General features: G+C 41.3%; 1 protein-coding gene across 41 annotated transcripts in view; it reads left to right on the forward strand.

Annotated features, from left to right (window-relative positions):
* MAP2 (microtubule associated protein 2) overlaps positions 1 to 26983 on the forward strand; it is a 226813-nt gene that overhangs the window by 19409 nt on the left and 180421 nt on the right. The window lies entirely within an intron of this gene.

Raw genomic sequence — 26983 nt, forward strand, 5'->3', positions numbered from 1 at the left:
ATCCCATGAGCCAACTCCAATCAGCAGCTGAATTGGGGCCAGACTTATTAGGGGAAACCAACAAGTCTCTCTTTGAATGCAGGGCACACAGAGGAGAAAAGGGCAGGTCTTAAATCAATGTGTAGTTTAATTGTTTTTATTTTCTCAGAGGCCCTGAAGCAATGTAATGCAGGTTTTTCAAAGCTGACATCACAAAATACTGAGACATGCTGCCAAGTCCATGTGGGTGGAGAAGAAAGGAGGTGTTCTTGATTCATATAAACACTTGTACTTCTGTTCTCAAGGAAGAAAAAAGGAACAAACTTTCCTGATGATTCTCTGAGAATGGCAGAAATGACATTAGCCAAAATGCTCATGTGGCATTTACATTTCCTGTGCTGTCTTCACTGCTAAAACTTGTACTAGTTTATGTACGTTGTGTTTTATCAACTGGAGCATATGCATAGAAAACCAGTTGGAGAACTCTACGAGTCATTTATCACCTCCTCACAACTTCAGCAGAATTACTCATAGTTGCTCTGAAAAAAGTGTTCAGGTATTCTGTGTCAAAGCATTGCAGTTGCGTACTTTCACCTGTAAATGAAATATTTTTTTGTCTTATCTGATGATATCTATGTTGCAAAACCTGAAAATTAGCACAAACATGCATCATTTTCCTTAGGAAAGAATCTCAAAAGTTTTTAGCAATTATGCTACTTTTTGATAATGGGAGGATTGTTGGGCTAAATTCATCCTTGATGAAACTTCATTTCTCTTAGTGATTGGAGATAAATGAATTTTCACACTTATTTACACCTTCTGTGGTATGCAGCGTGGGAGGGATGCTTGTCACCAGTTCACACAAATAATTTGCTTTACAACAGTATATTGACCAGCCCAATATAGTGTTTTATTTATGTAACCAAATCTAAAGAAGATGCTTTTCATTCAGACGTTCTATGTATAGAAAATGAATTATGGCACTTGTGTAAATAGTGTTCAGGTCATTGTGAGTTCCTTAAAAGAGCGTGGACAGTAACTTTTTTAATATTTGGCACTGCATAGTATGGCTTGGAAATGGAGACACTCTTTAGAGGCTGTTCAGTTTGATTGATTCCTAGCAGAAGAGGCTTAGAACTTCCTGGACTCTTAGGGCTGTTTGGTTTGAACTCCTTTTATCTGTCGTTAAGAGCTTGTGCTCTTGCTATGCTGATACAAGGTGGCCCTTTAAAGATGCTGTGTAGTTTTTATTAATCTTGTTATCAAGTGCACTCTACATAACGAGTGCTTTGCTGTTTCAGAGCTCTGAGATGCTGCAGGGCTGGGGCAACATTACTTGAAGTAATAATGACCGACTCAGTTCCTGGCAAGCAAAGGAAGGGGATGTGGGAAGAAAACAAATTAAAAAATCTAGCCCCAAATGGAGCAGAGGACACAGTGTTTAGCATAGCTCAGAGTGATTTGGATGTGTGAATCTAGAAGGCTCACCTTATGTTGTGTGTCTCTGTTTGTGGGAGTGGGGAATTAAATTGCATAGTGACTTTAGCAAAGTGGAATGTGAATGGAGGAACACATTTGGGTTTGCCTCTTTGCATGCCTAGCCTGAATGTGCTTGCAGGTGGAAGCTGTTAGCTGTGGAGCTGTTGATCCCAGCAGGGAAAACAGCTTGCTCTACTAATCATTGGGGCAGGTAGTGGATTGCTAAATCTTATTTGCTTTAATTGGCCTCGTAGTGCCTTTGAATCAGTGGGACTAGGGTGCATAATGCACTCGGGATTCGTCCTGGTATCTTCATCCTAGGCCATAGGTCTTACAATGTAAACTATTAAATTACTGTAGATAAAACACCAGGGAGATTGGTCTTGAAGTCCCCTGGGGACTGCGGAACTGCAAATTAACTCCTCACAATTTACTTAATCAGAGTGTGTATTTTGTCAGAAGACATTCTCTTGTGAGAAAAAGTTGGTGAAGTGGGTAATTGGAACTGAGGTACAGCTGGGACTTCCAGCTTCCTTCTGAGAGCAGCAAGCTCCTTTTGTGTGTTTCTTTGCTTTCTATGATGTACTGATAGGTAAGGACTTTACATTGAACCTCTGGCAGGGGAGGATAGGCACAAAACTCCTCAGCACTCGGTATGGAGGAAAAAAAAATTATTAGCTTCAAATTCTTTCCCAGAAGTCCTGGCAAATGATGACTTAAGATGGCACAAAAATGCACATGGGTCAGAATAACTGTGCCAACACAGTACCGTGTAGATAATGTGGTTTGCTCCTTGCTTCCAATGTGCTCTCTTTGTTCTTCCCACTATGATTAATGCTGCAAGAGATATTTTTTTGTCATTTTCTTCCAAACCAAAAATTTCTACTCTGTTTTGCAATAAAGAGATATATCTCCCAGTCCATTGGATCTGCAGTGTTGACTACAGTTTGCATAGTTTGGATTGTAGAGCAGCTTTTGAGCATAGGATCTTTCTTGTTAGCCTGAAAAATCTAAGTCCTCAAAGAAAATAAGTACAAATGTTTGTTTCTTCTGTGAATTGCTCTGTTGCCTTCTACATGCTTGCAGGTATGGACGTAGGGGCCAAAACTTGTAAGGTTGGCATTTTCAAAAGGATCTAAGGAGTGAAACACTGCGGGAATTGGGATGCACACAAATCCTGAATATCTTTGTACACAGTCCCATTAAATCACATGCAGCTCCTGGGGTTTGCTGCTGAGCGTATAATGTGTTCCCTCGTATGTAATGCAAAGTAAAATGTTTCCCTTCTGAGCAGCTCAGTGTCTGGGTAGGTGACTGCACAGAGCTGCGTGGAGTGGGCATGCGGGTTGCTGGGGTGCCACCTGGCTGAAGACCTTGTGTCTGCAGTGGGCTCTGAGTTGTCCGGGAGGACTTGAGGGGAAGCAGAGTACCTGGGCCTTGATGGAGGTACCATTGATGTTGATTCCCTCCATGCAGTGTAAGACCAAAGGAGGCCTTTAGGTCTTGAGACAGGGACAATATTTCTTCTCAAGAAATATGTCAATATTTCACTCATGAGATGGAATGAGGAAAAAAGCTTTGGTGGTCATAGTTAAGTTTGTATTTTACTAGAGAAGGAGAGAATGTGTGAACTTGTCACTCAGTTTACTTTTCCTAAAGCTCATTAAATTTATCTTCAGTGTATTTGCATTGTGTTCCAATTATCTAATCAGCTTACTCCTTTTTTTCTCCCCCATTTCTCATCTCTGCCATCATCATGAAAGTAAGCATTCTATAGCAATAGGTTTTGCTGCTCAACAAGAAGGGTGTTCTGTTTAATAGAAGTTGATTTAGTGTCTAAAAATAGTAAAGCCCTGGCTTGTCTGCTGGATCAGGTGGTTATAGTGGTGAAGACCACCTGTCACAGGAGTTTTTTGTTTTGTTCATGGGGACAAGTATTTTTCTGACAAAGAAGGATATGCAACTTTAGGAAATTGGGAATTGTAATTACTTTAACATCTGATGTCAACCAAAAAATGAACTGACTGTGCTCAGATATCAGAATTTAATATTTTGTAGTTAAGGCTGTGTCTCCATCATAAGGACTTTCAATATCTTTAGGGATTACAGGATAATAATAACTTGGCAATTAAAATAAAAAAAAAAATAGCATTGAAAGTTGGCTTCAGATGTGTTCTCCTGAGAGTAGATTTCTTTAACCACATCATAAAATAAAAACAAATTGTTATATTTAGATTATATCACATTAAAAAAAATCCTAGCAGTCTATCATCTAGGGTTGGATCTCTTTGGTGAGAACTGCCATGTCAAAAGGAGAAATGCAATTTTGCTGTTGCTGTTTGAAATCTCACTGGTTTGGGTAGAACTTTTTAAAATGCATTGGTGATTTCCAGTTGCATTTTTTAGGTGTGCTTAACCTTCCTGTAGTTGCAAACAATCCTCGTGTCTACCGATCCTAGCTCTTACTGGAAGTGCTTGGAGGTGAGATGTCTGGTTGGTGGTGTAAATCCTAGCATGTACCTGTCTGCCCCTCTAGAGACACAGTTACAGTTAAGGTTGTGTCCCTGCACGCCACTGGCTTTTAGTGGGAGCTGGCTTCTTAATCAAGTGGGCATCCTGTGACAGTGCCGTGTGGATGCACGTTTGTGGATACAGATCCTTATCCTGCAGCACACACTGTAGAGAGCCATTCTGGTTCCTCTGGGGTCCTTTGAAAAGGAACGGTTTGCTCTGGGAAGCCGTGCCTCCACTGTGGCAATCCAGTCTCCCTTCTTCCTGCGCCTGGAGGAGAACCGATGCCTTGGACAAAACCCAAGTGATCTCCAGGAAGTCATTCCAGCCTGCTTTGCAATAATTCTCTCTTCAAGTGGTTTGTTTGGTAAACTAGTAATAGTGTCAGGCATATTGAGTGCAGAGTTTGCTGAAGGAAAAACAAATACGTGCCTTTAATATGAAGAGTTAATTTATGTGTTTCTGTTTTGAAAATGAATTCTTGCACTGTTCTGGAAGCTGAATGGAATAGTCCTGGAAGCACAGAGAAACAGGAACAGCAAACATGCAGCATGAATACAACATCTGAGATACCATCCTCCTGTGCAGAGGCAGACCTGGAGACTCCACCCTGGCACTTTGAAGTGGAGTTGCTGAAACAATCATCTAAATAAGTGTTTGTTTTGCTGTTTTTGTAATAAGCCATTTGTGAATCATTGTTTTCATTATTCATCTAGCCTCAAAGGTGGAGAAATAACAGTTAATGAATTCATGCACTAATAATTTTCCATCAATAACTGAATAAATTAGTGGGAGATGAGCCATCCACTTCCATTTGAGGTGTGTGACCATTCAGTCCTTGGCCTCTTTGCTGATGCTGCCACTGAAGGGCCCAGCTGTGTGGATAATAGATCTTGTGACCTGGATTTCTGTCCATCAGCAGCTGGATTGCACCATCAGTGAATTTCACATAGGCCATTTACATGGGGGTTGGGCGGACCAGCAGAATGAGGCCTAGGGAAGAGAGGTGCAGATGCAGGCAATACTGTGGTACCATCCAAAATAACATTTTCTTGTTTGTTCTCTTCTTAGGGCACCTGTGCTTGTGGCAGAGGTTAATGCTTCAGCTACTGATGCCCATTCCTGGCTGAGCTACCTGGCTTTGCAGGCTCCCTCTCCCAGTTTAATGAACTGAGTTATTGTGTGGTGGTAACTGTGCTAACCTAGCTTGGGTCAACAAATTCATGTGAGTGGCTGAGTTCAAGTTTCATGGAAAGGCAATCTGAAGTAGAACATAGTGTTTATGATGCTTGGGGAGTAGTGACTGGAGAGCTACTGATGCATTTTCTTTTGTAGACAGTATAGGAAGACCAGATTTGTGTTTAATTTAAAAAAAAAAAAAAACAAAAACAAACTTTCTTGCCGTTTATGTCCAGCTCTCCATTTAGAGCAAGTGTTTGCATTTCAGCCTTTGGAACTGCTTGCAGTCAGAGCCACTAGCAGCACTTGCAGGCTGACACCTCAGCTAATACTTGGTCCCTCTTCAGTTCTGTGGCAATTTGGGAAGGGAGATTGAAAGACTTGGGAAAACTAGTATGGATGAGTTGGTAAATCAAAAACAAATTGGATTGGTCCAACCTGAATTGTAGACAGGACAGTTTCAGGGCCTTGCACTTGCTGGCCAGGATTACATGTGTCGGGTGATAATCAAGAGCATTCTCTGCTGACATAAACCAGCAGTGTCTTACAACTGGATGGGTCATCTAAGTTCTTGCTGGCATAGGAATATATGCTGTAATTTGTACCCTCTCATGTCACTAGGCCTTCTCTGCAGACTTAGACCTGCCCATATGCAGTAGATCAGATGCTTGTCAGCAGCAACTGCATAGCTCGTGTGCAAACTTGAGCAGTTGTCCTGAAAAGTCTGATGCAGTCTATTGAGGTTCTTAGGTTTCACTGTGTGTCTGACCAAATGATGCTGGCGATTTGTTAAAGATGTTGCAGCTGCTGAACAATCTACTTTAAGTGACTGCAACCCTCTAAAAAATAGTGAGGGATCAGAAATATGTGAAATGTGTTCCTTTTCCAGACTTACTTAGCTAAATAGATCACATGACACTAGACTAACCTCTTGAGCCATTTAGATGTTCTTGCTGCACAGAGACTCAAGTTTGTTTTCAGAACCTGGTGAGGGTTTTGCCTTTCACTCGAGCTCAGCTTTCTGAGTCACTTAGGGAAGTTTTATTGTGTTTTCTTCTTGGTAGGGAGTTCCTTGGCTGGGAGCTCAAACATTTGCTCCCTTTGGTGTGAGAAGTACAGTCTGTCCCAGCAGGCAGTGCTGATAGACCTGAACTCCACATGTCCCACTGCAGCTCGGGGAAATTCCACAACAGTGGTATAATGTGTCATTGGGAGCTATTGTGCTGTTTCCCAGTAAGATTTAGCTCTAAACTGGAGTTTCTACCCATAAAATATGTGCTTTTGTTGAGATGTAATAGACTGCATCAGGGTGTGTGCAAGTGAATCTCTAAAATGCTTCATGATGGGAGCAGAGGTTTTGGTGCAAAGTGAGTTAAGAGCAAAGGTTTGACAGAACATAAATCTGAATTTCTGGTGGGCATCTTTTACCTGTCTTTGGGAGCTCCACTCTGCAGTTTCTGTAAACAAGCAGAATTATTGTACTTCTGTGTCTCGGTGCACACAAGTGCATAGCTTTTAGCTGAAACATGCTACAGCCCACCCTTCAGGCCGGTGATCTCTAGAATCACAGCTGAGTATGAGAGCTCGCATCTGGAATATTATGTGCAGTTTGAGGTTCCATAGTGTAAGAACAACATTGGTATGTACTGGAATGAACCCAAAAGATGGCCACTAGGGTGATTAAGGGGACAATAAGGTATGAGGAGAGACAGATAGAAATGCTTTTCTTCCATCTGGAAGAGGGGAGGCTATTGGGGGAGTCTCAATGCTGCCTTTTAGCTACCTGGTGGGTAGGGAGGCTATGGAAAAGGTGCTGCCAACCTCTTCTCAGAGGCGCAGGATGAAAGGGCCAGGGAAAAGGATGCAAGTTGCTACAGGGGAAATTCCAGGTAGATACAGGAAAAAGTTTTGTACCCTGAGGGTGGTCACATGGTGGAACAGAGATTGTGAGGGGTGGTAGACTCTTCAGTGCTGGAGGTATTTGGAAGCACAACTGGATGAGGTCTGGGTGACCTGCTTGGGATAGGTGCTTGGACTAGAGACATCCAGAGGCCCTTCCAGCATGTATTGTTCTGTGATTCTAGGTTTGTGTGGAGACCATGGCTGCTTGAATGGAAACTGATGCTGAAGATCAGATGTGCTGAGGGTAGTCAGCTCTGCTGTGACTTGTGCAGCCATCAGTTTGAGTTCTAGCATAGACTTTGAGTTCAACAGAGAGAGCAAAGCAGGTGTGCAGGTGCACCCTCCATCCTGGCTCACTCTCTGCTACCATTCTGTTTTGGGGAGTTTGCTGTAAGTTGTTGAACAATAATAGTATTTACATACAGGTGGAGTTGTAAAGAACAGTGAGGGACCATCAGTGGATGTGCAAAACCAGCAGAGTAGCTTTCTGAAACAGAGTAGGTTTTTTTCCTCTCCTATCTTTGTATGCCGTACCTGCTTGTTAAAAGGGACTCTTCCATGTGATGTTCTTAGCCCAGCAAAGAGTCAATTTTAGGTGCCAGGGAAAGAGCTGTACTGTTTTTGCTGAAGAGACAGGGCACACAGGCCCAAATGGGTCAATAGAAGATAACAGCAAAGATAGGAAGAGGAGGCAGGTTGTGTTTGACGCTTACAGTTTAGCTGCTGAATGACCACAGGGTCCGCATGCAATTTATGACCAAAATAGCTGTTTCTGCACTGCAGCTATTCTCTCTCAGCAGCAGAACACGTCCACTGATCATAGGTTACTTTTTTTTTCTCCTCTGGCCAGTCAGTGGGTGACAAATGTTTTTACCAAGATCAAGCTGCTGGCTGTTGTAGCTTGTGCCAAGGTTAAATCTCTTCTGCATGGTTAAGGCTGACTTTTGCGAGGTAGGACGTGAAAAGTGCATGAGCCTGGGAGAAAAACAGAGGAACGATACCGGCTTCTGGTTTGTATCTTAGTACCTCCTTGGCAATCTGCTATGGAAATGCTTAGACTACAAAATTTATTTCTTTAAATGTTGAAAACGTCTTTCAGAAGCTCTTAAAAAGTACTTGAGCTAAACAACACCTTTAATTTGTGGCTAACGTCAGAATATTATTAAGATTTATTGCTTTCACAATAATCTCTTCATTCCAGTGCATTACTACACTTGGGCTCTCTGCCAGGTCTGAGCTGTGCCCAGTATCCCTTAGCAAATGAACATGGCATGTGAGCATATGAACATGATATTTGTGTGTCCATCACTCTAACAGAGCAGAAATCTTGCTGACCCCTGAAATTATCTGATAGCTTCTGATCAGACAAAATTAGTCTGCATAATTTCTCTGGTGCTGTTCTATGCTTTCTTTTACACTTTGCAGTCTGAGACAGGTTTATAGGCCATGTCAGGCACCATAATGTCACAGCTGTCCATGCCCCTTAGTTCACTTATGTCTCCTCAGGACTGAAACTGGCAGACGATGTAGTTAAAATGACCAAGTTGGCAGGGGCTCTCGCTGGAGTTCAGTCCAACGGATGTGGGCCTTGGAGCCACCTTGTATCACAGCAGACCCGTGTGGCCTGAGCTGAAAGCTTCACATGCACAGCAAAATGGGGTCTTAAAAAATCTACCATAATGTGTTTCCTGAACAAATCACATTGTTTCTCTGTCTTGGGGAAGTATCTCAATGACAATTCTCTAGAAACATTTGTGTCTGATCTGTCTTGGTGAGTGAGAAAGGGAGATGGAGTAGGAGATCTAAACTTTGTTTTAAAGGGCTTCCCACAGGCAACATTGCCTATAGGCAACATGTTGTTTAACTTCTAAGGGTCTGTTTGCTTAAACTACTGGAATTCAGCCAGGAGCACTTTCCTTTTCTCAGTATTAGTACATTCTTTGGGAGTAAAACGTGTGTTTGTTTTTGCTGTACTAGTGTTATTACTACACAAAAAAGATTGATACATCCTTTGCAGTTGTATTTGAATAGATGGATCACACACAATGACAAATAAACATTGAAGAAACAAACCAAAACCAGCCAAACCATCAACAAGAAAACTAACAGAACTGTGTCTGGGTAGAGAGAGATGTTTGTTTAGTTCTTCAGCATGGGCTCTTTCTTATCCTGCTAACATTGCTTGGGTCAGGATTAAAAGTACATATGTTGGTGTTTCCTAAACATGTAGTATTTGGGTATTGCCCCAAGCAGCAGCTGTGGTGTGTGGAGGTGTGCTTGTGCGGGAGGAGAAGTGGGAGGTTTGGGAGGTGCTTGGCTACCAGGACCTCTGCCTTCACCTCTCCCTGTCTTCCCTGCTTAGGTAAGTGCTGCTGGGAGCTGTGCTGCTCCTCTTGGGAGAGTGGGGGTCTGTTTGGTGTCTTTAAATGAGAAACTCTTCAGAACAGAAGTCCTTATAGTATTCATGATGCAGCACATGACTCAAGAGGTCCTGATTTCATCTGTGGCTCCATGATACGTTTGGTATCAAAAAAATTGATAGCATTTTATTTTCACACTTGGTAAGTTGTTGCATACCACTGACCTTTTCTTAACAGGATGATAAGTGTATTTCCACTGATACTAATTATATTATGATAAAAAAAAGTGTACTGCAGACATTAAAAGTAATCTTCTGTGAATGGTGAATGAAACATACTTCTAAGTGTCATGATACTAAATGAATTGCATTTGCATCAAATAATTACTGATTTCAATTAAGATACAGTTGCTTTGTTTTTCTGCCTCTTTACAATGGGTCAGGTTCCCGCAGGAAATAATAACCTATGAGGTCCACTCATTAGCTTTGGGATTTTGTGTTTGTTTGCACAGTTAAATATGTTTCAAAAGGGTGAAACCCCCAAGTATATCCTTGCTGCCACTTACAAAGTCAGAAGAGCTTCTTACTTGTTTGAAAAATCAGTATTCAGGACTGACTAAATGATAGGTTTCTCTCTCCGTACTCTGTAATAGTCTGAAAATATTAGGGGAGGTGCCTGGTAGAACTACTGATTGCCTGGACTTGCAATCCTTTACAGTATTACTGATACCATAAATGCGAACTGTGTGCTGCACAGATAGTCTTCTGCTGATAAACGTATTTGTACGTTTTGATGTTCTTGACTAAGACTGACAGGACCGTGCCAGATGTTTCCCAAGTTTGTAAGAAGATTTATTTTCCAAGGAGATAACTATTTTCCTTTGGGCCTCTGATATTCTGACCTTCTTGGAGCTATAATCCAGGAAACCAATTCTTAATTGGGCTTAAGGGCATAACTGTTACTGTAAAAGAGACAGTAATACAATTCCTGCAAGAGAAGCTGAAGAGGGGTCGATGATAGTTAATCAATACTTTTTTTTTTTCCTTCCTAGAGTGGAAAACAAAGCAGTGTGTCCATCAAATGGGTATGGAAATTATTGTTAATCCTTCTGAAGTGTCTTCTGCTAGTAATGAAAACTGCATACACAGTTAAGAAATAAAAATAAATATTTGCCCTGATGAGAAGGCACAAGGAGGAGATAAGGCAGCAGTAATGGGACTGTCAGAACTGTCTAAAAGCCAAAAGAACAGAGAAGAAAATCAGCTTGGATTTCAGCAACTGATTTAGGACAGAAGGTCACTGATGGCAGCAAAACTCAAACTTTATCAGTATTTAGGGTATGTTCTTATATGTTCGAGGTTATGTACGTATTTATTATTTCTCTTACTGGACTTGGAGATATTATTTACCTCCTAAAGCAGAGCTTTCCCTTTTTTCATTTAGCCACTATAGGAGAAGTGAAGTAGCACTGTGGAAATCTTAGTGCCTGCAGAGAGATGTCAAGTGGACCCTGCTGAGTTGCAGCAAGTCCGAGAAGTGTTTAAGTGACTCTTGAAATTGGGACTTAAATTTTCACATAGCGTACATGGATGCTGGATGCTAAGCGACCTTGCTATAAATCTGTTTGTGCTGTAGCAGCATCTACAAGCTGCAAGGGAGGCTGCCGAGGCTAGACAACATAAAGACTTGTAGGATGTAAATTGTACTTCTGGACAACTGACATCAAAGTAGGACAAGGATGGAGGGGTGCTGGGTGCCGATTCACTCAGAGTTATTTGGGGGTGAGGGATGTATTGTGTATAAGCCAGACCTGCTGACTGCCATGCCCTGCTATCTCCAAGCATCAGTGAAATGTTTACTTTCTGTTGTCCCAAACCTGCACATGTACTCCTTCCCTTGAAGAGGGATAGCTGCCTTTGGTGGGCTGCAGAAGCTGGTTTCTTCCCTGAGCTGGTTAGAGCTATCCCTTACTAGTTTTGCTTTCAGAGGGGCTGAAAATTTTTGTCTTTGGCTAATGGTACTTCTTAAGAATTGGGTTGCAACAGCTCCTGTGTTAATAGCAGAACTGTGAACTCTGCTCCAAAATGACTGAGGACCAGGTGTGAGCTGTTCACATTAGTGTTGGTGGGTAATGAGGTGTGATGTTATACCAGCTGCTCACCACACTGTACCATATCTGGGCTTTCTCTCAAGTTAATCTTTGTGGTGCCTCTTTCTACTGAAAGGAATTTCTTTTCAGAGGATCTGCAGGAGTTGTTTCCCTTCTGCATAAAAATTTTTTACCTTTTCCTTTTTAGATTGTTCTGTTTATTGGTCTTTTGCCATACTCTCTTCCTACTTTGCTTCCCCATCTCCCATAGTGTCGGTTCTTTGGTCCCATCCTGTTGAATAGCCCCATGTCCTGTCATTCCCACAGATCCCCAGCACATTGCTGGGCACACTTGAAAAGAGAGGTCAAAAAGTAATGATGCTCATTAGCCTAAATATGCCAGACAGCCCTGGATACCCAAATAGGATGCTCATGATGTTTTAACCTAACTATTACAGAGTCTAATTAAGTTTATATTAGTTTAAATCAATTTGTATTTTATCTGCATTTGAAAGAGAGAGTAGTTTTCCGCTTCAAGCATTGCGTCTAGTTCTTCATGGTCTTTGAATCACAAACTTGTCTGAAACTCTTGGCATCGCCAGGGGTAGTATATGCTGGCAAACAAGGAATTTTAAAAATTTTTTTCTTGTATAAATCAGGCCAGCCTAATAGTTAGATTTTAAGGGTGAGGAGAGGAAGGCAGCGAGACATCTGTGCTTTAATCCCCTTATGGTTGTTTTCATGGTAGTGAGAGCTAGATGAGGAGTCAGGTTAGCAAGGAGGACTAGTGAGAAGTTCTGTGCGTGACTGGGTTATTGCTGGGCTTGGCTTTGCACTGACGCAACTAGTTTTACTTGTGCACGTGCCACCTAGTTGTGTGCAGCCAAGACCACCTTTTAGCTGAAAACCAACCCAGTTTCAAAGCTGGCAGCAGCAGTAACAAACTTCCTTCCTGTACAGCAGAAGCAGGTCTTAGCAATGTGCAGCAGATGTTGCCCACTGGATGACAGATGCATTTAAAATCAGTTGTAAAACTGGATTTGGGATTTTGCAAATTAAGTTGAACAAGGACAAATGCTATTTAACAGTCTGCATACTTTGACGGAGAACTGTATTCCTGTTACACTGAAGTTCTGTGAAAGAATAAAAGCCGGGTTTGGAGTTCTGCTCTGAGAAATAGGGCACTGAATTGCACCTGGACCCTGGAAAGCTAGGTTTGGTCATTGTTTTGTATATAAACTCAATTTAGGTGACCATATGTAGCCAGCAAAATGGCATGCTTTATGATGCAGAGATCCCTGATGTAGTCCAAGACCCAGAAGTGGGGATATTAAAGGAGATGTGAAGGCAATTAGCCTCTGAGCAAATGCTGCACTATTGCAGCTGTACAGCTTCTGGGATGCAGTGCCAAATGTGGTTCTGGGCTCTGTGGTCAGAGCAGCCACCTTAGCATTCCATCACACAGGACTCCTCTGATCTGTTCTGCTGTGAGAGTGACTTGGTGGCAGTGAGGCAGCTGGGCACAGTTGTGGTAAGGGCTCCAAAAGCCGGTGAGTTATTCTGATTGTGTTTCAGACCCTATATTTGAGGTCATACAGGTGATGGTGCAGTAGCACTGCTTTGCTGCTTTGTTTTTCTTTTAGTTTTGGAGGTGTATGCTGCAGGTACAGGGAGAGGACTAGGCAAACGCCAATGTCAGTGTCATTTTTAGGAAATGAGAGATGAAACAGTTGTACTGGTCCACTTTGAGGCTTTCTCTCAAATAATACCTAAAGTGAAATAAAAATTCATGGAGTAACATGCTGGGAAGACCATTTGAAGGTGTAAACAGTGGCTGAAAACAGGGGATGTGCCATATCCAATGCACTTCTCACACCCAGGAGACAAGATGGAATGGCGGTGTGGCATTGTGCCAGTACCTCTGTTTATTTTTATCTTTTCAAATGTCTGTTACTTTTAAATATTTTTATTGTATACTTCTGAAATATCGTTTTGATCATTCAAGGGTAAATGGAAATAAGATGCTGTAATATACTGTGGCTGCCTGAATGGCTAAGAGTGGCTGTGCCAATGGGAAAACGATGGAAGGATCAAGAAATGTCTACTAAACAGAATATCCCAGCTGTCCCAAGCACTGAGACTGTAGTATATGGTAGTTAGAGGCAAAACCCTTGTGTGTTTTAGAAAAGCACAGAATATAAAAGATGTAGCACTTAAATGTATAAAATATAAATACATGCACTTCTAAGAGATGTCTTACCTTTCCTTATATTGCTTTTCATTTGAGAATGGAAAGGAAAGCTGTGGTCAGGTTCCCAGCTCTGCAGTGATTGCTCTGAGGAGTATCCAGTTTTTCCTGCTGTGTTGTCTGGGTGGAGCGCCCTGCTTTCTCCTCGTCTATTGCCGACCTGATAGAGATGCCATAAAAAAGAAGGTTGAGGAGGAGTTATGACTATCTCTGCCACCCTACCATTGTACCGCATGGAGATTTTTTTCTTTAAGCTGGTGAGGTTTGCTAATGTATAATATACTGCAAAATCTCATAGGGGAAAAAAAAAAACCCCAAACACCCAAGTACTGGTATCTTTTCTAGTTTCAAAACATTTATCTGGGGCAGAGGGCAAGACACTTGTCAAGCATCTATTTGTGGTGAATTAAGTAGCATCAACAACAAAGTAAGAACAACAGAAGGAGTGAATAAAATACATTTTCCCCAGAAGGTTCTATTTGCAAAGGAAGCTCCTTTAATGGTTTGAACATAGAATCTCTTTTTAAAACTTTGGTATGTTCGATAAAGAAATCGAGGGATTTCCATTGGGGAAAATCGAGATTGAAGAAATAATTGTCAGGAGCAGTTTATAAAATAGAAAACAAAGATCCTGAAAACTCTACACGTATTTGACTTTTGTGTGCAAAAAGCAGGCTGAAGGGGAGGATGTGGATAACATTCTTCACTACATCTGTATGCAACGCTGAAATGGCTGGGAATGTTTTCAGTTTGTCATGTTATTATAGGAGCTAATTTAGAAAAATCTGAAACATTTGTGTCTGGACAAGTTTCAAAAATAGTATTTTAAAATTTAGTGATGTAAATTCTTTTTGTGGCAATAGGATCTTATCATTGCTAATAAATATCTTAAAAGATACAGTATAGAATTGTTGCTGAAATTGATTTTATGTACCTTAATGAGGATGGCTTGATTAATATAAACAAGCATTTCTGGTGGGGTCAAAAGAATGGTAAACTTTCACCAGCAAAATTTAGGGGAAATGACTCTTTTTTTTTTTTTTTTTTTTTTTTTTTTTTTTTTTAAAATCTTTCTTTCTTTGAACTACTTGCACATTGTTTGCAAATGGTTTGAAATTCAGAAAATCTGTCCTTTATTGCTGGGCAAAGAAAAACAAGCAACCCTGAAAATTAAGGAGACTTGAGTCAAAATGGAAAGCTTTTTGCTGGTTTTATCTGAGCAATAAAATTTTCCAAGACTTTACCTGTTGTAAGCTGCAGACAAGACATAATCGAAAAAGAGTGTGTTCCTGTGGTTGCTTTTTTTCTATCTGGATAAAACTAGATTTATTAAAAAAATCATCCTCTGGTATTTGCTTGAAAGTTTTAAATGGGTCACAGTGCAGTAAGCCTATCCTGAAGAACAAAAAAAAAAAGTAATATTTTTATGACAGCTGCTGAGACAGCCTCATTAATTAGCCACCTTGGTTACAGCATCACAGGGATGCAGAAGGTACTGAGATACTTCATTTTCTTTTTCCCCATGGCCTTTGCAGAAAAAAAGAGTACATTGTGCACCTTTTCCCAAGGACACTTGCAAGCACAGACATTGTTTTTAATATAATAAATAGAATTAAGCATTTTTCACTGTATATTGCTAGAAAACAACATTGGCGGTTATATTATTGTCAAACAGATTATCGCGTGAAAATTCTTTATTTCCCCTTGTAGCACACAGTTTGAATGAGTATTCTAGTTATTCTGCTTATTCTTCCTTTGCTGTTGTCTAAAAGTTTAATGCTGAATATAATCTGTCTTTTGGAAATCGCACATACAATTTATAGACTGTTCCTCTTCCTGTTATAAAGTATAATTCATGTGTATAAGCTTTCCTGCAACATTGGGTAATTTGAAAGTTTAGCTGCTTGTTATGGAGCATCTACTTTAGTAGGTGGACAAGACTCTGGAAGCTCATGGTGAGGTATTTGCAATGAGGGGAAGAAATCCACTGACTGGTTTTGTTGTGTTAAATACCTTAATAATGATTAAATATTACCAATACCACTCAGTCAATTTTTTTTTTAATTGGAAGATTGCCATTTAGATGAACTTTAAACTTTTGTAAAAGTATATTAAAGAAAAATTGAAATCTTTTTTTTCAAGGTAAAGAAAAGAATAAAATTATCCTCAAAACCCCAGAAGAAAAGCAGATGCAATTTATAATTTTTCACAAGAGCTGTGTAATTCTTCCACAAGCATTACACACCACCAGAGAGCTGTTAAGAGTTTATTTGATTACAGGATTAGTCAGGCCGCAGCCACCTTCTTGCTTTTATTTCTCTTCAGAGGCTGTTGCTGCAAGAGCGGGTTGCGTGCTCAGCAGCCGCCTTTGTACAGGATGCCCTTCTGTGCCGGCTGGGCACTGGCACGGCCACAGGCCAGGCCTGCTCTTGCTGCCCGCCGCATTGTCCTGGAGCAGCTCTGCGCTTACCCACAGCGCGATGGAAGTGGAAAATCTCAGGGTAGGGCAGGGCCCCACACTGTGATTCAGGACAGTTTTCCCTGGCCTGAGTAAAGATGTATTTGGTAGTCATCCAAAGCTGCTGCTGTGTGTTTAGCTGGACAGCTGTGGTTTCTGCTCTTGTAAATCCACAAGGATGTTCCAGGTGTCTGGGGAGGATATCCAGTTTGTGGTTCTGCAGGGAAGCAGCCAGCACTGTATTTTGAGGCGTGTGTGTGTGTGTGTGTGTCTATATAAAACCTCCTCAGTGGATCAGTTGCAAAGTACCCAAACTAGATAGATGCAAGGAAAAGATGCTCTCTGTGCAGCAAGATTTAGCTTTTTCCTTCTTAGTTGCAGAAATCTCTTAGATTCTGCTTGGTGAATTGAGTGTGGTCAAAGAATATGGTTTACCATTCCCATTCTAGATCTTATTTTGGGTATAACTAGTACTGTGGTTCCTATTACCCTCTTCAAAAGGGGCTGAATATTTGAAGATGGGGGGTTTTTTTGAAGGGTGATAAGGCATTTGCATTCTATGGTCTGTCCAGGTGCTACCACGTTTTTAAAATTTTTTTACTGTAAAGCTAAGAAGTCTAAATAAGTGGTGTAACACATGCATTATCTTGTTAAAATTACTCTTGCTTTCCAATTTATTTTCTAATCTGACAAAATAAATCCTTTGCTGAAATAGATTCCATATATACCATGGTTAGCAGATCTTCTCTAAAGAAATCCTTGTTGTAGCAGATTACTGAATAATTAAGGTGATTCAGATATTTACAGGGATAGAGTATATAGACAAATATTTTAAGTGTTGGATAGGAACCAGAACTGCTGTCCTGGACAGGTATGAATGGTAAAAGCAATTGTCATTGGAGTTAACAGTGGGTAAGATGATAATGATTTTCCTGTAAAGAAAAAACATGTGGAAACGAATAAAACCTCCAGCAACCATTGATTGATTCTTTTTTTATTTACCCATCTCTTTTTCTTCAAAAAAAGGAAAAGTGGAAACAGTGTTCACTGATGGGGATGGTGAGGTGCAATCTCCTTGCTTGTCGTTTAGTTTTTGATTTATGGTCTCAGTTGGGATGTTGTACTCTGGTTCTATGCCTTGTCTTAAGGCTGACGTTTGCGGAGTAAATGTGAATGGAAGAAAATACACAGGCTGTGACCACACAACCAAGTCTTGTGTGCCGAATATGTGGTTGGTGGTTGTGCTTGCCTGCAGTACTGCTTTGTTCTGCTGCAGCAATGTTAGACCTGCCATGCTGTTCTGATGGTTTCCTCTGCTGCGCCTGGACAATGTGCGTCATCTGGGTTGAACAGGATCTATTCACAGTGCTCGAGTGACTTGCAGGTAACAGCAGGTGCTGAAGGCATCTCTTACTGGGGATGCTCTGGCTTTTGATTCAACCTTTACCACGTGTTCTCTCCTTAGGGCAGAATTATTCAGTTCTTTGGTTCAATTACCATTACTGCTGGCATATTTGCCTTTGAGCTGGGGGCAGTGCAAAATAGCCTCTAGCCTTAAAGACATCATCAACTCAATGTGCTCATGTATGTAACCATGATTGCATTTGACTTGAGTGCTGTTTGCTGATTGTTGCTTGGTAATTTGCTCTATTGAATGCTCTTTCTTCGACGGTCAAGTGCAGGAGAGTCCTATGTGAGGTAATTACGGCTATGCAGTGTTATGTGTAGGGCTTTAGAACAGAAATTCTGCCTCTCAAGTGCACAGATCCCATGTCTGCCTGAGAGCCATGGATGGCAGGACTTTGTTGCATTCAGCTGATGGGGAAAGTAATCTTTGTATTGAACTATGAGTGTTTGTATCTTGAACTTTGTAAGGTGGAACAGTTGGGATGTCGGTGCTAAGAAGAGAAATCGTGGGGATTGTGAGGAAAATAACTCAGGAGATCTTGTGCCTTATCTGTTTAGTGGTGATGGTGGTACCCCTCTGCTGTTACAGCACTTGGCTTAACTGGCCTCACACCAGCACATTGCTACAGTTAAGCGTTGTATGGAAAAGGTACTTGAGGATTGCAAGTAGACTGGAAAAAGTGTTACATTTGCAGAGCAACCTATTGAGGATTGAAACCTGAGGGAGAAATTCTGGAACAGTGTAGTTTGCCCAAGTGGGTGATGACAAGTACTTGAGGACTGAGTATCCTAGCCAAAGACAGCTGATTTTAAACACTGGCATGAAGTGGTGGAGTAAACACCCGTATCAGGGTTACCTGACAGCACACATGCCTCCTGATGTGTTCCGTGACTTTACGCTGGGGCCATGTATCCTACAGTATTCCTGGGGTCAGTGTGTGTGAGTAAGATCACACTCAACACGAGAGGAGGAGATGGGGGAAAAAAACCTGAGACCTGGACAGAAGAGCATACACTTATTTGCTGTATGTAATTTTCAAATATATTGGCACCCCGAAGATTCTTGCCCGAGTGTCCTAGAGAGTGTCTGCCTCAATTTGTTTAGGCCAAAGGTGTCCAGCCACCCGAAGCCAGTGTATGTCTCACTAATGTTAATCAAGAAGAGTGATGGAAGGACAAAGGTAGGAAGTGACTTGTCTGCATTGCTGAGAGATTGCAAAATGCTGCATAGTAAATTGGGAGAGGTGAATGGGAGAGAAAGCCTAAAACGTAGAGCCAGTATAGCGCAGACAGAAACTGAAAATTGAATGATGGGACTTACCAGTAAGAGGTGACAAATTCTTTTCTGAAGAATTGTATGCTCACTGTACATAGAGAAAAACTAGCTGCAAGTGTGGAAGGGTGCAGTGAGACTGCAGTCATTAAGTCAAGCTTCCTGCAAGTCCCGTATGTTCCGGTGCCTGCTCAGCAGGTCAGAGCAGGTTGGTGGAGGCAGAGGTGAGCAGCGGAACTGGGTCCCTGCCTCAAATGTTCAGCGACTGAATGGTCAGCAGTGGAGTTTCTGGACTCAACCTTTGTAATATGAGGTGCCTGTACTTAAATTTAGGGAGTAGTATTGCACCTGGGAAATGGTTTATGCTTGCAGTATGCTCTTGCAGCTTGTTGGCTTACTATACCTCTGTGGACCACATACAGGTAATTCTGCCTGTGGTTTGACATTTCATGAGTATGAGGAGATAGCAGCCATTAGTGCAGGCTTTGCATAGAAATGACTTGGCATCTGAAGGCCTTTTCTTCTTGTGCTGTCCTCTGCATTGCTCTGTTAATAATCTTATTGGTGCTTTTTGAAACCTGCAATTACAGTGAGCTCTGTGATTGATGGGAAGTGGCATTAAAAGATTAATGAGTTGAACTGAATATTTTGTGATTCCTTGAAGTGTCAACATCAGCATGTAACAGCGCACAGCTGATTAGCTTGATTCAATCTTTGGCAGCCAGCACAGAGCATTATCCTGACATAGTGTATGCTTCAGCCACTGCAGAAGGACTCAGTGTCAGAGTTACTGTGATACAGGATTAAAAAAAAATAAAAATTAAACCTCTTTAAAAGTGGGACCATGGCTACATGCTTTGCAGGTATAAATTCACGTGGCATGAAGGCTCAGATCAGGTGTGCTCTTGGTTTCACCTCAGAGGGTGGAAGTGGTCATTCTGGTTCAGTGGCAGTCTTGTGCTTATAGGAGCCAGTGTTCAGAAAATACTTGTAGAACCTACTATAATTGAATAGAATGTTTAATTTTCAATATATTTGCTCTTCAGATGTTTGTGTCCTGGCTGCCTTGCCTTTTCCATGTGCTTTCCCTTCCTATCTCTCCTTCTAAAAAAAAAAGTTTATGTAATTGCACTGTGTATATATACACATACACACATACATACATATGTGCGCACCCAAATGTTGAGGACCAGAAGATGTGCAGCTTTCATAAACCCTCAGCTCTCTTTGATGTGGGTCCTGAATATAATTACTTGAAGTGGCTTCTGCCTGTGTGATTAGGTTAACATTGCATGCACCTTCTGTATCTCAAATCAACACATGGTCTAGAGTTTCGACAAATGTATTGTAATTTATTTAATGCTGCAGCTGTACTTGCTTGCTCCCAAGTGCTTTCCTTGTATCTTTGGAAAAAAATATGCTGTCAAAGAGACTGTTCTAGAACCAAAAAGCGTCAGTGGAAATGTTGCATGGGATTCCTTGAGCCCTATGCTCAGTACGTCTTGGTTTTACAAATGGTTATGTGGTAGGACCCACTGAGGTTACCAGGGCTGCTTGCATGATTAAGAACTACTTTCATGAATCACAGCTTGCTGGTTTGGACCTCCGTTTCCTTTTTTGCTCATGTGAATAGTTGCCACAGTGTTCAGCTTAGGGCTATTGGAGCAGTTTTCTGAGAATCTGCTTTGAGTGACCAGCCTCTGTTAGATCAAACCCTTCCATTCTGAAAGCCCCTTGAACCTTTGAAAATCTCTACCTTAAAAAAAAAAAAAAAAAAAAAAAAGCTGGAGATGAATTATATATGTAGCACTTTGAAATGTACCAAGACAAGCTCTTTGCTCATCACCTATAATTACAAACAGCATTCTGATCTTGAATAGAGGGTTTTAAAAGAACATCACATTCAAAGCTGCTCATTAATTATGTTACTGTCAGCCCTTTTAATAAAAGAAAAAGTGCATTCTTCCTGGGCTGAAATACAAACACAGTAGAGATAATGTCACTTCCCAAGGAAGGATTATTTAAAACTAGAGTGATGCTTGTGCCTACTAATTAAAAGTTAATAAATCTGGAAAAAAATGGGATTTCTAAGCCAGATTTGAATCAGCTTGCCATTGTTACTTGTGACTGAGGTCTCTGGGTGAGGCACCCAGAAAGCCCTGCTATGTGTCCTTGTCTTCCCCAATTAACCTTTAGACTGGGTACTGTTGTTAATGTGCTGTTTCTGTGATGCCACTGTCATTCATACAGGGACTAGGAGGCCACCAAAGACTTAAATATTTATATATTTTATTCAGAATAAAAAAAAAACTTATTTAAAAAGTTTTTTTAATAAATTCCAAGTTCTGTACACTTCCACGTATGTTTCTAGTATGGCAGTAGAAATAGATTGAGTGCTAGTCAGCCCTTGCAGCTCAGACAGTGCCTCTTTTGTCATGTTGCAGCACAAAATGTTACTCAGATTCTTAATGCACTTGACCTCTAGATGATGTATTGCAGACTGAAAAAGCTGTTAAAGGAACCTTTTAACATTGCCGAGTCAAATGGCTCATTTCAGGAAATACTAGAATAAAGGGTGTTTGTGCAGTCTTTGTGGCAGCCTTCTGCATACGTATTATAAAGCAGTCTTTAATTATGGGATCACATTATTACTTGTTTCCACAGAACTCCTGCCTCATTAAGTTCATGGTATGGATGTTGCTCCATTTGGGAACAGCCACTTGGTGTTTTCTTTTTTTCTCCTGTATTTTCAGTGCATGTCTTCATTCTTTTTGTTTTCTGCAAACTGTTTAAGACTCTTGAAAATACTGACTTTTCTGTATCTGTTGTACTTCCATTATCTTGCTGTGTCACATGTTTAGGAATTTGAAAAGTTCGTAAGGTTCTGAAATATAAAGTTGTGCTGTGGCTGTGAGCCTGTTTAACAAGTACCATTAGCATCAGCTGAGGCTGTGTGACAGATGTCATCTGAATTGAGGTCTGTGTGTGTTTTCAAAGGTTTGCTTGGGAACTTGCGGTAAATAATCTCTCTGTGCCTCGGTTGCTCTTCTGTACTGGGATAACTAATCCTTTCCTATATCATAGAAGAATTGGGAAGAAGACTGTAGGCTGGGAGGTGTTTGAACATTAAAATAGTAGGAGCCTGTAAGACAGAGGGAAACTGTTCATTTAATGCTTCCTCTTGAAAAAGTTGTGATTGGCAGGGCTGAGCGTGGTAATGTGACTGGCAAGCAGTGGTCAGTGGTGAAGTTCCAATTGACTTTGTGGGCTCAGGACCAGATGTTGTAAGAGTAACAGGAGCAATGCTCAAGGATTTGTTTTAGGGAGAGAAGGGGAACGTGTAGTTTCTCTGGCAGCTGAAGAAAGCAAAGATAATTTACAGGCATGTTTTCATCACTACAGAGACAGAAACAACTCACGTTGTGGTTCCCCAAGACATGCGTCCAAGACTGATCTTCAGCCACCATGAATCAGTGACATTCTCTGGCATTTTGGTAGAGCTGTGCTGATCTTTCCTAGCTAGGCGTCAGGCTTTTCAGTAGGAAATCTCATGGAAGAAGAAGAAAGTTTCAGGTAATTTTTTCCTCACAGAAAGCTTCCAACCATGTTATCTCTTATAGTGTTGATGTCAATAAATTGAAAATTGGCTAAGGAGGTAATAAAAGGTTTAATTTTACTTGCAACTGTACAGATCCTGGATAAAGTCCCTGGAAATCAGAATTGCTGAGAGGAAGATATTGTCTGGGAATGAGAATAGGAAGCAATTCAGAACTTGCAGGTTCATACTAACAGAAGTGCTTTGTCCTGAGAGAATAAAGAATTTACTTGAATAGGAGCAGTGTTAGAGCAACACCGATTGCTCTTGAAAGTCAATTATATTTTTTTGTTACATATTTTCTTGCACTGTTGGTACCCTTGCAGTGTGTCAAGTTGCACCTTTGAAAATGTTTTTAAGCATTAAAAAATGGCAAAAGGATAACAGGATCAGTCAAAGAACCAAACAGAAGCTTTGAGGTTCTGTCACTGCAGAAGTACCAACAGTGTGCTATGTAGTTTTGGTGTGAATTCCTGTCCCTGAAACTGGGAGATTAAAGTTGAAAGGGTATGCGCTCCGTATAGCTCCTGGGAAACTAGGTTCTCAGCTTCCATTAATTATATTGAATGTGTATCTGCTGCTTTTTTGCACAGCAGGGAAGATGCACCACAGATCTGTTACGTTACTCCCTCTTCAGCTCTGAGCCATAGATCGTTTTTCGTGTGTAAACAATCTGAAATATCCTGGGGTTTTTAGAACTCATTAAACTTTTCATTTCACAAGATATGGTAAGAGACACTATCAAAAGTACCATAGCAGATGAGGAACAGTCTTACTCCAATTAAAGTGGGTTTTGAAATTTCTGGCTTTTTAAAGAAACAGAAGATTCATTTGTTCTTCCTTCACACAGACTGCTGTGAATGGGCTACAGCAGTAGGCTTCAAATGTGAACCTCAGTTCAAAATGTGAATTAGCCTAGTGTATTTTCAGGGTATATTCACAGGTCCTGCTGCTCACCTTCATCACATGCAGACAGGCAAACATCCAAAAATCTTGGACTGTCCATTATCTGCAGTGGGCAGATCAAAGAAAGGTAAATGCACAAGGCTGGAAGGAATCGCAAGAGATAAAATGCAGACCTTGGTTGTGGAGGCAGGTTCCCTGAGATATCCCCATCCTGTTTACCTGGTTCTTTTTAACTGTCCAGTGAAGGTGGTGTACAGCTTCAGTAGGTTCCTAATTTAGTTAGATTAGCCTAAATCTCCTTTGCAAGTCTTTCAGACATGCTGAGCAACTGCTAGCTTTATACTTTGGGGGATTATCTCCTGTGTTAAGGCATGTCTGTTGCAGACAACAGTTAACAGTACTGGGTTGATGGCTCTGACAGAGCAGCTCTGGAAACTCTGTGGAAGCTGAATATCCAGTTGTTCACTTTGCTTTTCTGTGGGGTGTGACTTGCCTCCACCTAAGTGTCAGCACAGCAAAGAAGAATGTGGGTTTGCACGCCAGCTCCTGCTGTGCAAAGTTGTGTACCTGGGCTCAGCCCCTTGGGCTTCATCTGAGATGTTGGTGGATGAAACTATGCTGAAACATTTCTTTTTGCTGCTTCTGCAGCAGCACTGCTATAGCCTTTGCATCATTGAGTTTCAAGGTGATGATTTTGGACTTAGTGAAATACTTGTAAACTGACTCGGCTCAGTGCTTTCTTCTGGCTAGTCACACAAAACATTGCAAAGAAGTGAGCCTCAGACTCACCCGTTTGAGAACTCATTCAAACCCCTGAAGAGCATAGCATGTCTGTGCTGCTCTTTGTCCAGTAAATATGCTGTACTGTAAGAGAAAACTAGATTAGACGAGTTTGTGTTGGTTGGTTCTTTACAGAAGCAGATTTGCTGATTTTGATCATCTAACCATCTTTTGGGTATTTATAATTGATTCATGATTTGTTTCAGGAATCCGAGTTAGACTGACAGGTCTCTAGTTCCCTGTGGTTGTCATCATCCTCTTTCCTTTTTATGGTGGTCCCGTGCTTGCCTTTGGGCAGCACTTTAGGACTTCCCCTATCTCCCATGAGTTGCAGTGTCAGTGGTTTCATCTATTAGTGTGTGGCTGGTTTGTTTTGGGGTTGGTATGGTTTTTTGGTTTTTGGGCGGGTTTTGGTTTTTTTCCATATAAAATTGTAGTTTAATTTCGTCTGTTTCAGCTGACTTACCTACATGAGTCTCTTCTTAATATTCTTTAAACATATCTCTCTGTTTTGGTCAGCACTGTAGTTACTCAATGTCCCAGCTTTCTTTTACCAGAGTAGTTCACCTTTGTATCTTTTTTCTCTCTCCAGCACTTGTAGCTTTCCCGCACTCTACTGGCCTCCCATGAAGCCCCGCTGACCTGTGCAGAGTTACTTGAAATCTGTTTCTCTGAGATTCACCACCTTGAATCTGCTGCACTCGTTCCTTCCCTCTGTTGGAATAGCTGGTGTTGTCATTTCATGATCACCATTACCCAATCCATCTCCTGCCTTCAGATTTTTCAAACAGTTTCTCCCTTTTAGCCAAACCAACTCCGTCTTCTGAAATGAAACGTACCCAGGGTGTTAGAAAATATGGATGTGTCCCGCTGTGCCAATGGATATTTTGGACAAGCATAGCTGTCTTCGTAGCACGTGCCCCTCTCTTGGGGCTGTTGTAGGCTGAAAGATTGGAAATACTGGACAACTTTATTTTCCTCCCGTGTGTTACTGGAGCGCTGTTAGTGAAAGACTTTGCTAACCAGATCTGTCAGTGTGACTCTTTGCAGGAACACCAACTTCACATAAAAGCTGACAGCATTAGCAAATGCCACTGTAGTTACAGGAAAGGGGTAGATAAATTATTCCATATAGGCGTGTTCTTGAAAAACAACTCCAGATTTTATTAGCCAACAAGTATTCAGAAGACAAAATGCCAACATGTAGCAGTGCTAATTGTGTTTTCTCCGAGACGAGCAATTGGCATGGTACTTTATTTATTAGTAGTCTTTTCCTAAACATGTCCTGGGTGTTCACCACAGGCTGCATGAGTCAGGGCTGTGATTCTGAGAATCCTGAGGTTCCTGAAGCAGACTTAACTGAGTGTAACTGTAGCAGAAAAGTAAATGGGTGTCTGATCGGTGTTTCACAGCCGTATTATCTTGCTAGCATCAAGTCTGTTTCCCTTTTATCATGACCCAAGATATTAGGATGTATGTACAGTCTCTCAAGGAGTACACATTGTGGACTTAAAGATGCTGGAAGTTCTGCTTGCTGGAGGTGCCAGGGTTGTGTGCTTGTCTATCATATGCTCCTCAGAAGCTTTATAAAAGGGATCCTGCTGGTACATCCCTACTCATCTCTTGCTTTGGATATGGACTGGGAGCTCCTCAGAGATTAGGAGGTGCTGAGTGGGGTTTTGCTCAAGAGGGGAATCTTACATATGACTTGTTAGATGGTTGGGTTTTGCTGACCATAAACAGCAGTGTCTGGACAAGTAGCATCTTCCTAGAGAATGCCAAATCTTTGGTGCATGACACTGCACCCTGGGGGTGGGGCCTTAGACAAATCTCATTTAGCAAGTCTAACCGGCTTAGAGCTGATTTCCTTCTCAGACATATGGAATTAACCAAAGATAATAGGGACCACGCCTGGCCAGCATATTATAAGAACTGACTTTTCATTTTCTGGTATTGGGAGGAAAGAATAAATAGTTGAGCTTGAGTTTTCTTCTGCTTTTCTCCTGGTTACACCTCCATCTTTTTCCTCAGTTATGACAGCAATGTGCAATACAGACTTAGTCTTTTTTTCCTTACAGAAAGTTGCCCCATGCTTAAAAGCAGGAGGTAGAGATGGGGTCCTTGCTTTCTGCTCCCTGCCTCATGTTAACTTTGGCAAGACACTGAATCTGCCCTTCACTACCTTTCTGTGAAATGAAATGCTTAATTTCTAAGTTTGATAGTCAGAGACAAGACTCCCATTCCTTTCAGTGGCAATCCCTATGTTCATGGGTACAGTGGGACATAGCAAAGTTGACTAAAAATACAAAGTGTTTTTATTCCTGCTAGCATTTATCTTCTCCACACCCTTCCCCTGTCAAGCAGTGAATATCTTATATAGCTTTTTTCAGCTGTGATTTTTTTGTTTGTTTGTTTTGGGGGTTTTTTTTGTTTTGTTTTTTGTTACCCATGTTCTGGCAGAAGTTAATTCTGTGGGTAGGGTGCATGCTGATTAAGGGTGATAGTACTGGAAAATGGTCCATTTGCTGGCTATTGGCTTGAAGCTGGGAAGGGAAGTCTGTCCTCTCTCCTTCAATGCAATTCATAAATACCAACAATTTACACTTTACAGGTGCTTCTCCCCTGCCCCAGCCCTTCCCAGGATTTGCAAAGCAGTAATTAATCCTCATTTATGCTGTTGCGATGATATTATACTCATTGTAAGATACGGTAGTAACTAGAGCACAGAGTAGTTAAGGATACAACCAAGGTCATGCAATAAGCAGCTGTAGCACCAGAGAGAGTTCTGCTCTGTGACTGCTCAGCACTATTTCCCCA

This window comes from Grus americana, chromosome 6 (genome assembly GCF_028858705.1).
Source record: "Grus americana isolate bGruAme1 chromosome 6, bGruAme1.mat, whole genome shotgun sequence".
NCBI classification, from domain to species: domain Eukaryota; kingdom Metazoa; phylum Chordata; class Aves; order Gruiformes; family Gruidae; genus Grus; species Grus americana.